We start from the raw sequence: 23,334 nt of genomic DNA, 5'->3' as shown, positions 1-23,334 counted from the left end.
GTATTTAGAAACATTACAATTCTAAATAACTTATTTAATATATATATATATATATATATATATATATATATATATATATATATATATATATATAAATAAATATATATATTTAATATATTTAATATATTTAATATAATTTATTGTTAAATATATTATAAAACATATTTTTTCTAATGTATTTTTATGTTTTTTTTCTTCTTTTTTTTTTTAGAATTTTCTGTATTTTAAAATGTCTATTTATTTAAGTGAAAAAATAAAAAAAAATAATTAATAAATAATAGTTATTTGAAATATCGTTATTATTAGGGGTGGGTATTTCACGATTCTATTTAATTCCGATTCTGGAAGTCAGGATCTTATTTTAAAACAATCACATTACCAACATTTTCCCTATTTGTTCTATAAATTTGCTTCTTTACAACTTTACATTTTAACCAGAACTGGAGTTTAAATGCTATTGTTTATGGTTGGAAACTTAGTATGACAGTACGTCATCTTAAAAAGGTTTTAGTTATTCAGGAAGAACAAACTCTAAATGTAACATTTAAACATCAGAATTAAAAAGCATAAAAGTTGGAATAAGTACTTTTGTTTTTTAAAAAGGCTTTGCTTTGTCTGTAATTCTCAAATTTATTCATTTGTCAAAATGAAGCAAATTCAGCTGCATACATACAGTTAAAGTCAGAATTATTACCCCCTCCCCCTGTTTATTTTCCCTGATTTTTTTGTTTAACAGAGAAAAGATTTTTGTAGCACATTTCTAGTTTTAATTACTCATTTCTAATAACTAATATATTTTATCTTTGTCATGATGACAGCAAATAACTAGATATTTTTCAAGACACTTCTATACAGATTTAAGTGACATTTAAAGGCTTAACTAAGTTAATTAGGTTAACTAGGCAGGTTAATAATATTGACCTGTATTTTTTATTATTAAAAACGCTTTTAACAAAACAAATAAGACTTTCTCCAGAAGAAAATAAAAAAAAATATTAGATATGCTGTGAAAATTTCCTTGCTCTTTTAAACATCATTTGGGAAATATTTTAAAAAGAAAAAAAAAATTCAAAGCGGGGCTAATAATTCTAACTTCAACTGTATGTGCATCTGTTTATAGCTTATGCCCATGTAGGCCTTCACTGTTGTGATCTCATTTTAATTGATTCTGACATTTTGAAAATCAATACAGAAATGCTAGAGAAATTCTTTCCCCCTGCCCTAATTATAAGTATTGATACTTATAAACTACAGATTATTAACTCAAATATATTACAACATTTAGGGAATGAAATCGAAGGTACTACTTTTAATTTATTCACTCAAACTTTGTAATTTTGTGATGTTTCACATTATACTATAAACCCCATTTTTATGACAGGATTCTGTAATTCCATCCAAATTTTCCACACTGGTGAAATCACAGGGCCCTGAAAATGTCATTTATTCCTTTGATACAAAGCTGGATCTTCTGTACTTCACTATAATACTTCACTTATATATAAATGATATGCTTCAGCCTTCAGTGTCACATGCAGCTTCAGACACCACTCTGATATGCTTTTTTGGTAATTTCTTGCTATTTTTAAAGGGATAGTTCACCCTAAAAAGAAAACCTCCTCACCATTTACCATTTACAAAACTTTATAGTTCTAAACTTTCATGAATTTCTATCTTCTGTTGAACGCAAAACAAAGTTTGCCACTGAAATTTATAGTAAACTGGAAAACCCAACAGTCAACTCTATCAAATGAAATGACTGTTGTTAACTCAAAATTGACTGAATGTTAATTCTACTCATTTGAAAAGAGTTTTGAACTCAGTCTTGAAGGTAATGAGTTAATTAAATACCCCAATTACTTCAACTTAAATGGAGTAAGTTCACAGTACACATATAGATTAGTTTTTTTAACTCAAATGGTTTGTAGCAATTGGTTTCCTCAAATGGTTTGAGTATTGACTTTTTGAGTTTTACAGTGTAGGACTAAAAAATACTCTGAAAGTCAACTGCTTCTGCTCTCCAGCATTCTTCAAAATATCTTCTTTCTAATTCAACAGAAGAAAAAAAGTTAATAATATTATTTGACTTTTTTGTAACATTTGCACAGTGGTTTATGTGATTTGAAACCTGCCCTCTGTGCTCATGAGTGCTGTTTTGTCACAAGGTGGTTTTGATCAAGTCAAACGGTGTCACAAATGAAATGATTGATAGATGGCACAACACAAATATACACAGTCCCAAAGCCTTCACTATCATGAGATTTGTTGTGAAAAGCAGCAGACAGGAAAAAACAGTCATTTCCAAAGTCATTTCCATTTCCAAAATCCATTTCACGCTTTTAAGAGCCCTTCATAAAGAAATCAGGCACTGGTAAACATCTGCTAAAATGAAAGATTTCATCATTCCGGTTTCCACCTGATATTAACATGCGTTTTCAGTGATCTGCTCGCAAGTGGTCAGCCGAGACGCATTACCGTTACACCTGGTAATAACATGTGTTCGTATGTGTCTCTTGTGACCACTTGCGTTGGGATTTCATTGAGATCCTTCACTCTTATTTGGTCACGCTCTACATGAGTTTTGCAAGAGCACACAGTGTGACGTACAGTACATGTACTATTGAATGAATGAATATTACTTGGCTTACGGAGGAGTGGGAAAGCAAGCAATTGTAAAGGATGTGAATAAAAACAATGGTTTTAAACATAAGCTGTGTGTTCTGGTACAACAGACGGAATTACAATATAAATACCTTGTTTTGGAGCACTTTTAGCTTAATGATCATGTTAGGTCAGTATGCAGAGAGTATAAAGGGTATCTGTCAATTAACAGTTTTTGTATTTAGTGATTTACAAGTGTTTTCTCTTTTTTTTGTGAACTGCATTATGATACTTTGATCTCTGCACTGTTGACTTTTAATGTTGAAAATTCAACTCGACAGTTTAACAAAGTGACTTTTGTTGACATGTTAGTCATTGAACTAATATAACGTATAACTAAATAAACAAAGTTACAAAGCTAATTGCGGAATGAATTCTTGGTAGAGATGAGTACAGAGAACAGGTATATTTTTGTTGACTACTAGGTAATTGGATATATACCAGAGTACTGTTATGCCCCATTCACACAGGGCTTTAGCTTCAACGCTTGACTGAAGGTGTGTCTGAAGTTGGGGCTGAAGCGATTGTCATAGCAGAGTCGGCCAATGAAATTCAGTCAGCAATGGGCCACAGTCTAGCTGGTGTATTTGCATACAGCGATCTGATGGCTGACGCTTCCGTCGGCGCTTGAAAAGTTGAGTTAGTCCCAACGTCTGCAGCCAACAACGCCTCTGAACCGGCGCCGATGGATCCACAATGCAGTTCAGCAACACCTGACGTCACCTATTCAAAGTGAATGAGAAGCGTTGACGCTAAAGCCCCGTGTAAATGGGGCGTTAAGCTTCAGGACAATCCGAACTGTTAATGATACTCGAGCTGCTTTGCCTTCCATATTGACCTTATTCTCCGCAGACGAGCGGGCGCTGCCATTTAAATCTTTTTGGCACGAGACTTCTGGTCTCATTCACTTCCATTCATTTTTAGACATTAAAAACTGCTCGTTTCGCTGTTTGATGTTGCAAACTGATATTTCCTTGTTATATTATTCTACTTGGTCTGTATAGTCATGCAAACATTTGTTTGTAGAGCAAGTAGTTTGACCGTTTTTTGCCGTTTATTATTCCTTGTCATTTCTCTCATAGGCGACTGAAACGGAAGTTCTAAGACAATCGCAAAAACAGGCGCACTTCCGCATTTTAGAATAAGGTCAATACTTTGATGTTAGCGGCGAACTCAGAGCTGCTGCTTTTCATTTTACATTTCTTCATCGAATTTGTTTATTGAACCCTCTCCTGACTAACTGCATGTCCCGCCCTCATGAAATTTAAAACAAAGGAGTACAATCAGTGAGTGAAATATACATTAATGATCAGGGGGATCAACTGTTTTGGTTGGTTTATGTAATACATTCTTCAGTCTTTTATGTATTTATTTTTAATAACATCTACTTTATTATCAAAACATATTTAAATTTTCAGCATTTTGAGGGATATTTAGTGTATTCTGATCTAGAGTATATGCTCTGATTTGCTATTTCAGGCGTTACTATAGGTTAAACTACAAACTATGTATATAATTTTATTTTATTTTCAGGATAACTATAGATACAAACAACTATGTTACAAGAAAACAAAGTCTTGTGAACACGATGTCTATTGGTGCTTTATATTTTTTATCAAATAGACTGATTGGCGCAGTTATGCTTTAAAAATGTATAAATGTATAATTTAATGTTTAAAAAAGAACTGACAACCCCCCAAATTTTGTTTTAACCCCCTTCATGGGGGATCAAGTGTTAGGCCCCGTTTACACTAGTGCGTTTTAGTTTTAAAACGGCGTTGTAGAATGAAAACGATCCGCGTCCACACTCGCGTTTTACCCAGCGTTTCTGAACAGCTCTCCGTCCACACCAAAACGCTGAAAACGCACATCACGTGACCACACACACACACTCGGGCAAGCACTCCAGCATTTCTACCCAGATGAGAGATCTGCTTGTCGGAATGCTCATCACGCATCTCCCGCTGGATCTAATCTCACTATATTTGCTAAACGTGATATTTCATTCATGTTGTCGTCTTTATCTAACGACATAGGCCAATTCCCTGACTTTGGTCATTGGAATCTATTAAGTTACTTGTTTACGGGTAACATGTTTTGGTTAAGCGCAAAGATAAGTTAATGATTAATCCAGGTACATTGACTGATTGCTCGTCTTTATTTCCTACAATGTATAAACTTATTGTATGTTATACTTTTATAATTATCGATTATTAAAACTGATATTCAGCAAAAGAGAGGGTGTGTTTCGTATTTTCACTGAAATTGAAAGGAGGCAGTTGTTATAGGCTCCGTTTTGTTATAAATATCCACACAGTGAAGATGACGCTCATGCAGCACGGCGCCTCTACATTTCTGCTGTCTGTTAAGTTGCTAATATTAAAAAGAAAATAGGCAGTTCCTTAAATCATGTTTACATTTTATTGTTGAGAAAGTGAAACAACGTAGCCAAGGTGATGTGAATGAAGTTATAAAGTACACTGTACCCTTAGAAGATTTACCCGTGTCCTCGGTATGTTTTCCATATCAAACTGAGAAAGGGGAGACTGCAGCCTTGATCAAACTTGCGAAGTCTTAACTTACAAGAAGAGGATGCGAGACTGAACTGTATGTGGGCTACTTAATATTGAGGAAAAGCCCCAATCAGAGAGGCGAACGTTTGCAGCCCCGCCTCCGTTTTCAGATGTCTCCATCTTTCCCCATCCACACTGAGACGGAGCAGCAGCGTTTCAGAATGAAAACGGCCTCTCCAGCGTTTTCAAAAAGCTCCGTTTTCGGCGCTCGAGAACTCCAGCGTAGTGTGGACGGATGGCGTAACCGTAGCAAAACTTATGCGTTTTCAAACTAAAACGCACTAGTGTAAACGGGGCCTTAATTAGGGTGTTTAATCCTGAGTACAACACATTTCACTAAAAATATAAACTTTTTAACAAACTAAGTAGTGAAAAAAAGATTCAAAGCACTTGTGTGAGCTGCTCATACATCTAATGGTTCGAAAACTTACATAGAGTATAAAAATTAACAATAATTACAAACTGCAGTTATATTACTTTCAGATCAAGGATTTAAAATGTAGCCAATTCATTTTTTCCAGTGTCTGTTTCTAGTCCTTTGCTTTCTTTACCTCTGACTTCCGTCAACAGCACAGAAACAAAACATAAGAACAGTTTTCTGATTCAGTGCATAATATGTCAGCAGCTAGGTTTGGGTTTGTTTTAGCTCAGAATGTTTAGCCTGTATCCCTTTTGTAAAATATTATAAACAGCTTGGTTCTCCTCGTCTGATTTAACTGGACCTGAAGCTCAGTCTTGCTTGCAGAGTTAACAGGCTGAAAGCATTTTCTGAGGACTCTTCAGACCTTTGTGTTTTCCCTTTGGCCTATATGTGATATGTGTGGCGTATGTGTCTCCTGGCCCGTTTCTCTGTGTCATGCTGTGATTAAATGGTTGTTTCAGTGGCTGGGTCATGAGGCCTTTCGACATTATTAAGACAGAAGTGGCTGGCAGGGCCCGGCTGGCGCGATTGGAAGGATTAATTACAGCCTGTCTCATTTCGGCAGAGTCTCTCTTATTATTATCGATTGAGGTGGTGGAGATGAGACTTCGAAGATGCTGCTCATTTGAAGCAGAACGCTGATGCATAGGGAGTGCTAGCAGCTATCAAACTTAGGATACGCATTTGTTACAAAGCGACTGCAGAGCCTGAACTTAGATTAAACCTCGTCGCATTGTGGACTGGTGAGCATTAAATGCACATATGCTGCACTTGTAATATTTGAGGCATGAAAGTCGATGACGTGGATTCATGTGCTCAGTCACAGAGTGAACATTGTAGATGATTCAAAGTTCACAAGATTGTCTTCACATCGCTCTGGTGATTGAAAAGCTTATTGAAGTTCAGAGAGAGTTAACAGTAAGTCATATTACAGCTTAGATGTGGTTCACCTGCAGTAAAAGGCTCACCTGAGGTGATTGAAAACAAGAGGTCAAGGTCTGACAGGTTAGCATGGCTGTGTTAGCATCTGCTGGTTGGGGTTGTAACAACACAGTGCAATACACAAAAGCTATCGTCTCTGTTCAATTTTGTGTGTATAGAATTAAATCAATCAATCAATCAATCAATCAATCAATCACTATTCAGAAGGCTTTTTTAGATCAGTGTTTCTCAACCACATTCATAAAGGCCTACCAACATGATATTTTTTGGATATCTCCTTTGTCTGTGACAGCCATTACAAGTCTTTCAGTCTCCACTAATGAGCTGATGATCTAAATCAGGTGTTTAGTTAAAGAGACATGGAAAATGTGCAAAGTTGGTGATCCTCCAGGAACGTGGTTGAGAAACAATCACTGCGTCCGAAACCGCCTACTACACAGTAGGTACTGCATTTGAATTTAAATATACTCGGCCAGGAATAAAGTATGTTCTATACAGCATGAATGTCAGTAGTATGAATGGAACTCGAACATAGAGTTGAGTCACTTTACTCCCATTCATGAGTTCTTTCGCAGGTCATCATGGGATAGCGTAGCGTGCATCAGATGCGCACTTTAGAGTCTCGACGGAAGTATGGTAGGTCATCCTGATACTTCACACATATTGTTTTTCAAATTCCATGATTTCTGACCTACTACTTGGCTCGCATACTGTTTTTAGCTATATAGTATGGAAGTATGCAATTTCGGACGTAGCCAATATTTTAGATGAAGTGTGCAATAAATTAGCTGTTTCCATCCAAAAATGCTAATTAATTTCAAATGTGCAAAACTGGATTATCCCATTAAAGATGTGCGAATAAAGCAGCGTCAGAGTCAAAGTGAATAAAATTGTCACTTCGTGATTAACTGGTGCAAAATAACAGTAAAGACAAAATTTGCTGCGGTAGAAAAAGCTGTGTAAATCTTTTCTTCATTTAACAAATAACTTGCACCTCGGCAGACAATCCTAACATGCAGTGAGCACTTGATTCTGGAGGTAATTAATAATATAATTACACTAATACTGAAATGCTTACAGCGCTTTAGAATCCCCAAAACAACATTTTAGATGTTTTACAGATGTTCAGCCTGCTGGTTTGTCCATTTACACACATTTTCATAATCACAATATCTTTTATAACAAAATCACATGACTTTATAAATGCGCATACTGGAATTTGTTTGGTAAAAGTGTTTCCATCTTTTATGCACATATTTTTTTTTACCGAATAAAATGTTTATCCTACTCATTTATGCGCAATTGCTTTTTATGCGCATTTTCAAAATGAATGCACATCTTGTCGTTTCCATCAACCGTTTTTTTTTTATTCACATTTACAAAATGCTTATAAAAATAGGTGGATGGAAACTTATTGATGTTATTGATGTACTGATGAGGCAGTAAATATATGTGTAATGTTACAGAAGGATTTTTTTTTTTTTAATTAATTATTTATTAATTATTGTTCTTTTAAAACTTTCATCAAAGTATCATGCCAAATCAAAGTATCACAGTTTACACTATTATATAAATATTTGATAATGTTTTGACTTTTTTAAACATTGATCATAATAAGGAATGTTAATCAGCAGCATGAAGATATTAAAAATGATGTGTGATGAATTAGATCACACGAGAGTAAAGACTTAAGTAATGATGCTGAAAATTCAGTTTTGGCATCAGAGGAATACATGTTTGGACATTTTAAAATGCATTTAAACCATTAAAATGAATTATATTTTGCTAAATAGTTTTTTTCTTATTTCAAGTTGTAAAGATAATTATAAGACACTGTTTAAACATAATAAAGAGTCTACTTTTTGTTTTTTATAGATACAATGGTAAATTTAAAAAAAATGTAGTAAAATGTATATTAGTATTTTGTGAACTTCTATCTGATTTGTTTATTCCCTGTTTGATTATCTACTCTCTGCAGCACCATATAAGCAACTTTCTAAAAAATAAAATAAAAAAGAGGAATTTTTGCAGGGGATTTAAGTTCTCTAAGCAAAACTCTGAATAGATACAAATGGGAAGATTATCAGTGAGATTCACCAGATTTCATAAACCTCCATGATTGAAACTAACCAAGCGTAATTGAGGAAACGCATAAGGTTTCATTCTTGTGATATCTTGATAGTGCATATACGAGATTCAAACCAAGTAATAAACACTTAAAATGAAATGAGGCACCAGTAATGGCCTTGTTTACAAGCTCAAAGCTTGCAAGCTGTAGAAACACTTAGACCTGTAAGTCCTGCACTTCACACTCCCAGCACACCATCATGCCAATGAGGGAATTAGCAAATTAGTCATCTTTCACCGTCACTGTCGTCTGTGGGTTGCTTTTAATCGTGTTTGTTCCAGCTCACATTCTATTGCCGTTTCTTACAAGCGTGCCACTGAATGAAAATGTGCTACAAACTCAGTATGCACATGTTTTTTTTTTGTGATTGTGCAAGAGCTACTCATGTTGATTTCTGAGAGCTGCATATGCCATTTCCTATTTGTTCTGCAGCCAAACATTTTTGCAGATTTGGAAGAAACATGTTCAGTCTCAGCTTTAGTGTGGAGAAACGGTAATGACAACACTTGCATGTAATTATTTATGAATACTATGCAGGTGGGAAAAAAATTAAGCAACTAAACATTCATTCATTCATTCATTCATTCATTCATTCATTCATTCATTCATTCATTCATTCATTTTCCTTCGATTAGTCCCTTTATTTATCAGCGGAATGAACCACCAATTTATCCAGCATATGTTTTATGCAGTGAATGCCGCAACCCAGCACTGGGAAACACCAGTATCAAAACAATACAGTTTTTTTTTTTTTTTTTTTAACTTAGGCTTATTGTTAAAACATAGCCCTATATTTGTTTCTGGAAATCGCAAATTATGTAGCCAGAAGTATGTATGGCTGCATTTCATCTTTAAAACAAACACTACAGGGTGGTATGTCTCAGTTCCTTTTCTTGCTTACCGCTTACCTCCGTTTGGACGGCTTTCCCACTGTTACCAGTTTGTCAAGTTAGCTCGCCATGTATGTTGGCGGACATGAGATGCAAAGAGGAGTTAATTATGACAACAAGATTTGAGTCTGCCGAAGAATGGTTCCAGAAAGCAGATAAGACAAAAAAAAAAGCTAAAAAAGAAAATAAACAAGTAAATAACAAAGTCAGAATGTTGAAAATGTTTTGTTAAAATATGGATCATTTGAGGACTTCAAAAGGAGTAGTTGTCATTTTTCAAATCTTTACATTATTCTCCAAACCACTATTTTTGTGTGTTTCAACCCTTAAACACTTCGCTTGTATACTTTTAAGTATTAGTTTGGTTTTTAATAGTTGTTATTTTCTATTCTATATTTGTTTTATGCCAAACTTTTTTTTAGAAGAAATGTCATCATTACACTTTTCTATTTTTTCAGTAGCTTTTCAGTGGTCCCTGGTTCACCTTTCAATGCCTTAAAGTTTGACAGATTTTTTGTTGTGCAAATCGTCTTTTTTTTTTTACAGCACATTGTGTTTTGCATCATGATTGGCTGTTGACCATTGTCAATCAATCTCCTCTGTCTCCTGTGCAGTACAGAATGTGTTCAGCTTGCCAAATTAACATAAATCTTCGATTGCTAGCACTGTGAGTTTCAACAAAGTGCAAAAAGGGTTGTCCACAGCAAGACTATTGTAAGTGGGGTAACAGACTGGATGCACCGCACAGCGCAGCGCAGCGCCATGCATTTTAGACTTGTAAACATAGGTTTATATCAACGTATGCACCGGCGCCGCAAGTTAGCGACTGTCCAGCTATGACTTAGAACACTGTTCATATAATTTCATTTTAAATAACATGTGAATTTGTGCGTATGGTGTGTGTTACTTCCAACTTTCATGTGTGCTGTGCATCAGGTGTGCGACCCCCCTGAAGATAGAGTGTGCTTCAGCTTTGTGGATTAGTAACTGCAGGAAAAAGTACATTAAGCTGGATGCCAACTTTAGCCCCTTTCACAAATACATATCTTTCCGGAAAATTATTGGCAATTTTCCAGAAAGGGATGAACAGGCCCTTTGTGAAAATACCGGTAAATTCACTCAAGCAATTTTCCAGAATGAGAAGTTGTAACATTACTGGTAATTTGCCTGAAAACTGCTCTGTGAACGCAGAAGGAAAATTGCCGGAAAGAGCAAGTTCACGCTAAAACATGTTGACGTGAAACATCTTCTCCAGCCAACCAGAACATTCAGATGCATTCATATCTGTGCTGTTTCTGAAAATTAAAGCCTTTGAATATTTTTTTCCAGACACATTTAGTTGTTATATGTTAGTCAGATAAGGTTTCTATGTTCTTAATGCCAACTGTAAAAAAAAAAATTTGCTTCAGATGCTTGACGTGTACATGTGAAGTAGAAGGTGAGCGCTAGCACACACACATATTATGTACATCTTGACATGCAAAAGTGTTCCAATGTTTTCATCGAAGTTGTTCACAATATTTCTCCACAGAATTTAATGTAGTTAAATGTGTGAACATTTAGCTGTGGTTCGCGCTTCTGCCTTTGGATGTCTCTGGGACAAAGCAGCTGCATGAATGCTAAAGCTTTAAAAAATTGAAACCATTTAAAAAAGTGAAACCATCAACAAAAGCCTGACACCTACTATGTTTACAAATACAAGCACGGTCGTTTAGAGCTAATTTCTGGTTAATGATCTCAGAATTTACCAGTATTTTGTGCACGGATATGTGAATGGTCTTTTTCGGAAAAATTCCAGGTACATCTTTGCTTGTGTGAACAGCGCTTTTTTGAATTAAAAGTAAAGTCGTTCCGGTAATTTTACAAATATTTACCGGTATTTCTGATGAATGTTTGCATCTGACAACAGTTTTTGATCTTTGTTTTCATTTCATAATACTGGACTTATTTTTCTATGAAAGTTTGAACTTTGAGAGTGTTTAAACAAGAGAGAAAAATGTGAAAATACTAATGATTGTCTGAGAAAATTGCATAACGTGTTTAGTGAAGGGTTTTAACAGCCTTAAAATAATAGTTGAAAAAACATAAAGCTGACTACTTTGCTGATTTTACCTATTGTGGGCTGTTTTTAGAAAGTAAATTCCACGAATAACCAGGGACCACTGTATATCTGTTACTCTGAATGACAGAGGAAAATAAATCACAAATACTTTGACATTTTTCACAGAAGTTAATTAGAACATTAAAGCAGCCGCTTTACTTGCATTTAATAAATATTTAAAATCAAATGGGACGTCTCGTCTTTGACCCATGCTTAAAATATGCATGCATAAAATAAATATGCATGCATGAGACGACTTTGATGTCCACGGCACACCGTAATCAATATTTAGCACAGAAAAGATCAATACAAGCCGAATATTACCTATTAAGCATAAAAGTGAGTCCAGCATGTTTCTTTAATTGATTTTTTAATTTATTTTTTGACAGGTTGCATTAGCTCTTCTTTTCTCGCAAACAACATCCACAGCACCTGACTACATCTGCATTTTTTCCCTTTTTTGGGGAGACATTTGGGAAAAGCTTATCAAGCTCAGCTTCATCAAGCAGAAAAACGTCCCACTAATTGCTGCATGCTCCCTGTGATTTATCCAAGCTCCCGTGTCGTGTCTCCGAAAAGCCAAAGAAAAACATACGCCGTACCCTTCATAACCTCAGCTGATTGCAGATGATAATTATCACATCTCTCCCTCCCTCACAATAGGAGGGCAACCTTAGGAAAATTAGCAGCTGTCAAACGGAGCCGCGTCTCTTCTGACTGCTAGTCTCTTCTTTTTCTGTCTATTTTCTTATTTTTTACCTTGTCAATGGCTGCTGTGCAACTTCCCTGCAGGAATTGCAGCTGCAAGTCAAGGGCATTTGATCGTAGTCTTTTACAAGAGAATTCTTCTTTTTTTTTACTCCCTGCCCCAAATCCACAGGCAAAAAGAGGATGGAAACCAGCTTTAAACCAAGCCTTGCAATGTTAGAGTGTGTGTGTGTGTGTGTATGTGATCTCACTCTCCTCTCTTGTCTTAATTCAACTACATCCTCTCTCGGTGCCGACCTGGAGGCGAACGCTTACCGAGGCCAAATTGTAATGCAGATCACTTTGGTACAAAACCTCACATGAGACGCTTACAGATCCCTGATGTATACACTGAGAGAGCGTAAGGCTGAATTTCTCATCTAGCACCTAAATCGGCCCTGTCCCAGTCAACTTAGCGTTTACTCTGGTCTTCGGGGATTCTTCTCTCTCCAGGCTTTGTGTCTACAGTCTCTACACAGCCTCCAATTACAGCCCACTCCCTACATTTACTAGAAAGAGAAAGAGATGTTGGAATGTGTAGGAAAAGTGGTGTACAACACAACAAATAAGTGACTTTTTTAAAGTAGTGCATGAATATTGTGGGTTGTAAGATATGGACGGATGCACTCATTTATTTATTCACATACTTTTCGAGTACCTTTTTGAGTCCCTTATTCATATTCATTAAAGGGGTGGTCCCCTACGATGTCATATTTTAAACTTTAGTTGATGTGTAATGTAGCTGTGTGAACATCTATGAATAAAGTATGCTTAAAGTTCAATGCAAAGACAGACACTGGCTTTTACAGAGTTAGCTTAGCAAAGGCTACAGCGAACAATGTTTATGGACTACAAAAAAAATACATTCGGGCGAGTAATATCACATATGCGCAATCACCATTTGCATAAACCTTACGCAGCAAAGGGGCATGGCCAGAGGTGCGGTAATGTTATAGCAGAGAAAGCTAAAATGGCGTCCAAACTCTGCTATTTTTACAGAGCTTGTTCTGTTTCTGTATTTGGGCTTCCAAAGGACACAGCATAAAGAGAGAATCTTACAAATTTAATCTAAATTATGTTCCAGAGGATTAATAAAAGATATAGCTCTAGCATTTGACAAAGGACAACTTCCAGAATCTTTCTGTTTAGTGCTGCATTCTTCTAAAAACTCTTCAAATAAGAAGCAGCTCCAACCATAATAGAGGAAGCTGTGGATTGTGAGCCACAACCTGTAAGTATTTTTATTTGTGTAAATTGATCTATTAGATGCATATTGTTTAGCGTTAATGGTATGTTGTAGCATGGACATAAACAAGAATGTAAACAACGGGAAATGCTGTTTGGCACTGTTAGCAATTTAGTTTAAATTCACATTTACCCATCAAACCACTGTAAACACCCACAATCTTCAGCACTGCGGCAGTGTATAAGGCTCACAGCTACTCTGAGTGACGCTTTTCCTGGTGACAGAGCCGATCTGCTAATCACAGCACACTATGCTAGCTGACCAATCAGAGTCTCTTGAGGGTGGGTCTTTCAGAGGAACTAGAAAACATGACAGTTGTTTTGATGTTAGCTGAGTATCAATATATAATTAAAGTAAGATATATGAAAAAATAACATGATTTTTTTACAACTGAAGCATGAGCACACATTGCTTTGCATCTTATAAACACAACTAAGCCTTAAAGATACACTCAGGACCACCCCTTTAATAACCCCTGAAGCACTTTTTGTTTGATTTTGGCTTTATAAAATCTTTTTTTTTTCTTTCTTTTTTTTTGCGTTTTATAAATCATGATCTCGGACTCTTAAAAAAAAGTCTTAAACTTTTTCCATTGAACACAGAAAAACTCAGATGGCCGTAGGGAGAGTAAATTAACAGCAGATTTTCATTATTGGGTGAACTTTTTTTTTCTTATTGGCATAGCTTTCTGCATAATCTTTATTGAATCTTGTTAGGTTTTTTATTAAAACAAAGGGGGAAGAAAGGTTTCCAGCTGAGTAAGAAAAATCCATTTCATTACATACATTCTCTAAAACAAGTTTCAGTATCTTAAGCAATTCCTTTTACATATATCTTGTTTTAAGGAGGTTTACTTAATGACATAACTGGAAAATAATGCAAAAAAAAAATGCTGATTAGGATCTAAAATTTTGTGATGAAAATAATCAATTTAGTTACATAGTAAGCATGTTTCAGTCTTGGCTGCTCAGTGGTTAGCACTTTCACCTCACAGCAAGAAGGTCACTTTTTTTCTGTGTGGGTTTCCTCCAGGTGCTCCGGTTTCCCCCAAAGTCCAAAAGCATGCACTATAGATAAATTAAATGAACTTAATTGGCCGTAGTGTATGAGTGTGAATGAGAGTGTATGGGTGTTTCTGCTGGAAGGCATCTGCTGCGTAAAACATATGCTGGAATAGTTGACGGTTCATTCTGCTGTGGCGACCCCTGATTAATAAAGGGACTTAAGCTGTAGGAAATTAAATGAATGAATAGAAATGATTGAATGTTTCAATCTTTCTTTCTTTTCTACTAAATAACTCCAACTAACTTTTTTCTAGTCAGTTTATTTCAATAAATGTTGCATCCTTGAAAGTTTTCTTGCAGCTAACTGTTAATTCTGAATCTTTAAAAATGCATATAGAAGTAAAGAATAGCACCCTATGTTTGTTTATGCATCTGAACCAGCTTATGAATATGAATAGTATTCAGTGGCATATACGCTGCTATACAATGTGCAATACTGTATATCCCTTTAGCAATGTTTATTCAGAGGGAACAGTAATCCTGGCTCTGATAAAAAGTGGTTCCCTTGACAAAACACAGCTGAAGGCTGTTTTGCAGCCCTGTGCTAAATGAAGCTGATGAACCCTCTTCGCCCTTAATAGAATAAATGCATTCCAAGTTAGTCAAGTTACAATATACAAAGTTCAAGAGTGAATCTCTTGTGATTTACTTCAGCCTGAGGAAACAGCCACTTGCCTTACCATCAGTTTAAACTACACCCAACTGACTTCCTAGCATCTTACATTAATGTACACGGATTAGTCAAAACATATACGGTAGATTAAATTCAGCTTAAATCAGGGAAATTATAGTTCAAATAGAGCATTTGGAGCATTATTATTATTATTTGTTTCATGGCTTTAAATTTGCTTTAATTTACTTTGTATTTCTAAACATAATAGTTTTAATACCTAATTTCTAATGACTGATTTTTTTTTATCTTGGTCATGATGACAGTACACAATATTTTACTTGATATTTTTCAATATATTAATATTCAGCTTAAATGGCTATTAAAAGGCTTAACTAGATTAATTAGGTAAGCTATGGAAATTAGGCAAATAATTGTATAATGACGGTTTGATATGTAGACAATCGAAAAAAATAATATTGTTTTAGGGGCAAATAATATTACCCAAGAATTACAAAAAAAAAAAATGTTTTTATTATCTCCAAAAGAAAAAAAAATATTATAGGAAATAATGTGAAAAATTCCTTGCTCTTTTCAGCATTACCCCCCCCCCCTAAAAAAACTCTTAATTTACTTACCCTCAAACCGTTCTCAGTGTATATGCATTTTCTTCAGACTGCTGACCGCAATCAGAGTAGTTTTTAATTTGATCCTCGCTCTTCCATGCTGTTTGCATAGAAGCTTTTATCTTAAGGCTTACAAAAGTTAATAGACTCATCATAAAAATAACCCATACACTGCATGTCTTATGAAGAGGCTTTTTGTTTTGTAAAATAAATATTTAAAATGTTTAAATTATAAATTCCAATCACGGACTTCCAGTGGTGGCCGAATACACGTTACGCGCAACTGACGTATATATCATAAGCTGCATAAAGTAAGACAAGCAGACACATGTATGCAGCATTTAAGTGTAATATAGTGTATAACGTCATAAAGTAATGCCAAGCCAATTAGTTTCCGTGTTCATTGTCATCTTCTTGGTAACAAACTGTGTGGTAAGTGCTTCCCATGAGTCGATTCACGCTACTAGCTTCCACTATGAATGTATATTACGTCATGCATCATACATTGTATACATCAATTGAACATAAAGTACATTCGACTGCCAAGTTAATAATTTTAAATTAGAAATAGTCTTTGTTACAAAAGCACATTGATATGCTTCATAAGGCATGCACAGCCTCCATCTCAGTGTTTCTCAACCACCTTTCTGGGGAACCACCAGCTCTGCACATTTTCCATGTCTCCTTAACTAAACACACCTGATTCAGATCATCAGTTCATTAGCGGAGACTGAAAGACTTGTAATGGCTAAGACAGAAAAAAGGAGACATCCAAAACATGCACTATTGGTGGTCTTCCAGCAAAGTGTTTGAGAAACACTGCTTTATCCAACCATTTTATACAGCATTTTGAGGTGAGCTATTCCTTAAACGATTATTATAATTATTTACTTTATATTTAGCAAGTCTAAGTTAATGATCTAGTTTAATGACCTATTAAAATTCAGAAATTTAAAACAGATCATAAGACCATGCTGATTTTATATATATATATATATATATATATGTGTGTGTATATATATATATATATATATATATATATATATATATATATATATATATATATATATATATATATATATATATATATATATATATATATATACACACACACATATATATATATATATATATATAAATATATATATATATATATATATATATATATATATATATATATATATATATATATATATATATATATATATATATATACGAGCAATATCACACGATTAGCAGTGCGATATGCCTGTGTATCAACACTGGTGGGAGGCGTGTGCAGGTTGAGTGCCTTAGCATCCCACCAGTGCTAATATACAGCTATATTGCACTGCTACTCGTGTGATATTGCGTTTATACAACAGTTTGATGGCATAATTGTGTATATAAAAAAGAAAATAAAGCACAGAGAGTCTAAAACCCTTTTGTATTAGGAACTACTTTCTTCCACCATTCATTTACATCTGCAGCTGACGTCAGAACAGCAGAAGCTGTTACTAATTCACCAACATCACTTTAGCGCTATGTTTGAATGATTCTCTAGCGTAATTTTTTAAAGTGATGATAAAACAGCTGATTTTGCTTTTTTTAAGATTATAAGGCTGAATGTGACATGAAATGCAATCCATCTACAGAGATATCTCCAGTCTATTACAGTCTACTACAGTCTACAGTCTATTACAGTCTACAGTATTTCTCTGTTGCGGTCGGTATTGTGACGGGTGCCAGGTGTCCCGGCATTTACTCTGAGACTTAAAAGAATGAAAAAAAAGGAGACAAACTATTTCGCTCTTCCTATTGGCCTTTTTGCGTTTCTCCCAATTGCTGTCGACTACATACATGCCAGTCAATGACAACGAGTAGAAAAAAGCAAAAAGATTATACTCAAACATCCGTCGCAAAATAAAATGTTACATTATTGAAATAAAAGATTTATACAGCGGTAGAGCAACCATTACACACTTCTCCTCGGAACTCTCCAGAACTGAACTGAGCTCCTATAGATGCGTGCTCACATCTCAAAGGTAAAACAACCACAGACGAAGTTCTCTTTAAGGGGGACATGACATTTATACACAATGCATATCAAACATTAAACGACCATTAGAATATCACAATAATTAACCCCGAAAAAAGCAATGCAATCACTTCCAGACTGCTGTTGTGTTTGCGATAAGGAGAGACGAGGCTGAATACAGCTTCTTATTTGCAGCATCTTATTGATGCTATCTGGTCCACCTTAAAAACCGTGACATTTCCTTTTTTCAGCTTCTTATTCGTGGTCAAGAAAACACTCAAGCAAGGGCTTATTATGCAGTCCTGGTGCCATCTTGTGGGTAGACAATGTCAACTGTCTTTGACTAATGAACATCAATGCAGTGTCTCAGAAATGATAAATATTTTAAAATAGGCAATATCCTTATAAATAAACTGCATAGTTGCAATCTAAACAACTACAATCTCGAATTAAATAGCCTTAAAAGTACATAACTTTGATTAACAACAGGAATATTTGTCAAACTGTAGAGCGTCTTCTGCTTGTATGTGGGCGGAGTAATGCACAAAGGTGAAGAGACCTTTGTGTGCTGTTACTGGCAAAATACCTCACGCCTTTCAGCCAATCAGATTCAAGAACCAGACAGAATATATATATATATATATATATATATATATATATATATATATATATATATATATATATATATTCCTGGTGCAGTGCATTTTGTGTCTTCATTGATGGAAAATTGTGTTATTTCAAATCTTATCAAATGTGTTGCTCCCCAGACACCCACAACGCTTTTTCTTAATCCTCAAACAATTACACCTGGTAATCAGGTGGCCGTCGGTAGAGCACATTACAGCAAGTGGGAGCTGGAGACAAATGCGGGAGCTCCCATCATGCCCTCTAGAGGAGACTCTTCAGTCAATAATGGAGACTGATTCTGTGTGTGTCAGCAATTTACAAACAACAGCCAACAGGAATCCCACCAGAAGGGATACAATTAATCACAACAGGCAAGTTGTAAGCGTCTGCTCGGAGATCTCGCTCTCCCGCAGTCTTCAGAGTAAAATGCCACTGCATCATTATTAAGGCTGGAGTCTGTTGAGTTCTTATGCTGTCAGTTGTGGACAGAGTGTTTTTACTTCAAAGCTGTACTTACAGTAAATACATTAAGTAACTGTAATTTATCAGAGTTGTTTTACATTAGTAAACTTGTTTTTTCATCTCACTACATACAAAAACAGACCAGGAAATAATGGTTTACTGTTCAGAGATATAATAATAGTATTTGACTTATAGGAAATCTTGGCTAATAACCCAATACATGTGTTCAGAAATTGTTCTGAACATTTAGTTATTGAATTGGACATATCTGGTTCTGTTCTCAAATCAACCATTCAGATTCAAGTGATTCATTTAGTGGAACTCTGCAGACTACTCACTGAATTCGTATGATTCAGTCACAGAGACGGAGTGTCTTTGAAGGGAAAACCAACGTGGTTGCCATTTTGAAGTGTAATTTCAAACGGAAGTATTTAAAACTGGCCACTTAGACGGCCCTTTGGAATTAAAGATTCCGAAGGGTTCAACTGATGGACATTTTGCTCAGGGAAGTTATTTTGTGTAGGTATGATTCAGGTGATTCTGTCAGAATGAGTCTCCAGTTAGTCACTGATTCAAATGATCCTGTCAGAACAAATCTTTAGATAGTGATTCACTAATTCATGTTATTTTCTCGAATGAGTCTCCAGTTAATCACTGATTCAAATGATCCTGTCAGAACAAGTCTTAAGATAGTGATTCACTGATTCATGCAATTCTCTCAAAATTATTCTCCAGTTAATCACTGATTTAAATGATCATTTCAGAACAAGTCTTCAGATTGTGATTTACTGATTCATGTGATTCTTTTAGAATAAGTCTCCAGTTTACCACTGATTCAAATGATCCTGTCAGAACAAGTCTTCAGACAGTGATTCACTGATTCATGAGATTTTTTCAGAATGAGTCTCCACTTAATTACTGATTCAAATGATCCTGTCAGAACAAGTCTTCAGACAGTGATTCACTGATTCATGTGATTCGCTCAGATTGAGTCTTCAGATAATGTAGTTGCGATTCATGCGATTCTTTCAGGATGAGTCTCTAGTTAATCACTAATTCCAATAATCCTGTCAAAACAAGTCTTAAGATAGTGATTCACTGATTCAGGTGATTATCTTAGAATGAGTTTCCAGTTAATCACTGATTCAAATCATCCTGTCAGAACAAGTCTTCAGATAGTGATTCACTGATTCATGTGATTCTTTCAGAATGAGTTTTCAGTTAATCACTGATTCAAATCATCCTGTCAGAACAAGTCTTCAGATAGTGATTCACTGATTCATGTGATTCTTTCAGAATGAGTTTTCAGTAAATCACTGATTCAAATGATCCTGTCAGAAAAAGTCTTCAGATTGTGATTTACTGATTCATGCAATTCTCTCAGAATGAGTCTTAATCACTGATTCAAATGATCTTGTAGTCTCTTTTACTTTTTTTTTTTTATTTACCTAAGAATTAAAGGTAAAAGTACTTTTGCACTTTGACTTAAGTAAATTTTTAATTGTAATTATACATTAACTAGAGTAATATTTTGTTAGGATTCTTTTTTCATTTTATTTGTGTAGTTTTATTTGTGTAGTATTGTAACAAACTATTAACTCCTGTGTAAGTACATGTTAGTTAAGGCCACTTAATATAAAGTGGGACCCTGAAATGTCTTCATCTTTCATTGGTGTACATTGTAAACCTTGAAATGTCTGGTTTATGAACTGTAGAAGCAGAAGTGAATGGTGTGCTATTAGAGGAGTGTGTATTGAGATCAGCACAGTCAATGCTCCATCACAAGCCATCCGCTCGAGGAAGAGTAAAATTACTCCTCTAAAAACTACCGGAGTGGGTGGAAACAAGCGGATCATGTCAAAATACATTTACGTTACGGTTCCGCCATGCAGCCAACAGAGTCTGTGTTGTGGTTTTCCGCTGTTTGCCGTAGCTGGGGGGGAAACTAGTGTACACAGTGTGTGTTTTAATTACAATTTTCTTTTGAAAAGACATGAAGGATGAGAAAATGGGGTACTTAGTTGAAAAATGAGTCATTCTGAATCAGGCTCTTTGATGACTGACACTGTTTCTGACAGTTTAAACACAAAGAACGATGTTATCAGTCAGCGAGAACATGCGATATCATATTTTAAATAGTCAGTTTTATTTATTTGATTGTATACTGTCATAACAACATTGTGTTTGTTCCCACTCATAAAGATAGTTTAGTTAATGTCCATTTTACATGACAATAATACATACGCTACCTGATAAAAGTCTTGTCGTTGATCCCACATTTAGGAGCAACAAATAATAACTTGACTTCTAGTTGATCTTTTGGAAAAGTGACAGAAGGTAGATTTTGAAATGTTTCATGAATCATCTGTTGAACTGCATCCTATTGGAACCCGCATGTACTCAATTCTCATAGAAATCAGTCTTTAAGTTTGGTGAAGGAAAAATCATGGTTTGGAGTTACACTCAGTATGGGAGCCCATATAGTAGCGTGCCATTACATTTCAAACCACAGGAAATTCTTCAGCAGGATAGCGCTCCTCATACTTCAGCCTCCACATCAAAGTTCCGGAAAGCAAAGAAGGTCAAGGTGCTCCAGGATTGGCCTCCCCAGTCACCAGACAGACATTATTGAGCATGTTTGGGGTAAGATGATGGAGGAGGCATTGAAGATGAATGCAAAGAATCTTAATGAGCTGTCAGAAGTAGGTAGTAGGTAGTCCTGTCGCCTCACAGCAAGAAGGTCGCTGGTTCAAACCTCCGCTGGGTCAGTTGACGTTCTCCCCGCATTTGTGTGCGCATCCAGGTGCCCCGGGTTCCCCCACAGTCCAAAGACATGCAGTACAGGTGAATTGGGTAGGTTAAATTGTCTGTAGTGTATGAGTGTGAATGAGTGTGTATGGATGTTTCCTAGAGATGGGTTGCAGCTGGAAGGGCATCGGCTGTGTAAAACATATGCTGTATAAGTTGGCGGTTCATTCCACTGTGGGACGCCAGACTAAAAAAGGGACTAAGCCGGAAAGAAAATGAATTTATTTATCACCAAACTATTGAAGATGTAAAAAATTCAGCCAAAAATTTCGGTCAGACCCACTTCTATTCTTCCGGCCTACTACCGTTTAATTTTCCATGCTTTTATGATGTTTACATTCAAACTGAAGAACAAAGCAAAATGCCAACAGTGAATGTTTAAACTAAATAAAACGCACTTTCAAAAAATTGCTACAACACTAGTCTTGTTGTAAATGTTTTTAAGGTGTTAAACCTTGAAAAATAACCAGTGCTTGGGTGCTATTTATCCTGGTAGTTCACTTTTCTACATAGTTGCTGAATACTAAGCAGGTTTAATATACTGTATATAAAAAGAGGCAATCACTTATTGATGTGCTTGTGATATCCTAAATACGCTCACAAAATTTAATTGGCTTTAATTATTTTTTTATGTCAACAGGTTCCTTGCAACAGAGTTAAGGAAATAATATTTATTTTGGTAAACTTAAGTTAGTTGGTAACACTTTACAATAAGGTTCATTAGTTGTTAATGCATATACTAACATGAACTAATCATGAACAACACTTGTACAGCATTTATTAATCATAATCGAACATTTACTAATGCATTATTAACATTCAAGTCCATGCTTGTTAACATTAGTTAATGCACCATGAGTTACCATGAACTAACAATGAACAACTGTATTTTCATAAACTAACGTTTATTAACATGAATAAATACAAGTTTGCTCATGTTAGTAAATGCAGTACTTAACATTAACTAATGAACCTTATTGTAAAGTGTGACCAGTTAGTTCCATAAAGGTAATGTAATGTTGTTTAGTTTAATCAAGATAGCATTCATAATTTAGCTTTACTCTATTTAGTTATGTAATTGACATGCTTGAATAATAACATTGGATAATAAATAACAATGTGCCAAAACCACCTTTTATTATTATATAAGTTATTAAAACTGGCATTAAAACTTGATAAAACTGCTTGACATGCACTGAACACTGATTTAAAATGGAGAAGCTATTCCTTATATGTAATTTTTTCACTCCAGCTCAGAATGAGCGAGGGCCTTTAGAAGTTGTTAGTTTGTGCTTTGTCTATAAGTGTTGCCATCTCTGCTGGTTACTGTAGAAAACGTTTAGTCATTAATAGAACAGGCTGAAAATATGCATGAGATTTACTGCAGATTTGCCCTTGAGCGATATGCAAA

The 23,334-nt window shown here is 35.2% G+C and overlaps 1 protein-coding gene and 1 long non-coding RNA gene across 17 annotated transcripts in view; both read left to right on the top strand.

Annotated features, from left to right (window-relative positions):
• The window catches only part of znf804a (zinc finger protein 804A), a 255,449-nt gene that overhangs the window by 211,443 nt on the left and 20,672 nt on the right, over positions 1-23,334 (top strand).
• On the top strand, positions 17,249-18,653 carry LOC147842281 (uncharacterized). The gene is made up of 2 exons (XR_015500153.1): positions 17,249-17,435; positions 17,479-18,653. It is a non-coding gene; the product is annotated as an uncharacterized LOC147842281 (long non-coding RNA).

The sequence above is a fragment of the Danio rerio genome, chromosome 9, assembly GCF_052040795.2.
Source record: "Danio rerio strain M-AB ecotype USA chromosome 9, GRCz13ab, whole genome shotgun sequence".
NCBI classification, from domain to species: Eukaryota; Metazoa; Chordata; class Actinopteri; order Cypriniformes; family Danionidae; genus Danio; species Danio rerio.
The sequence above is the reverse complement of the archived record's forward strand: the minus strand, read 5'-3'. Positions and strand labels throughout refer to the sequence as shown.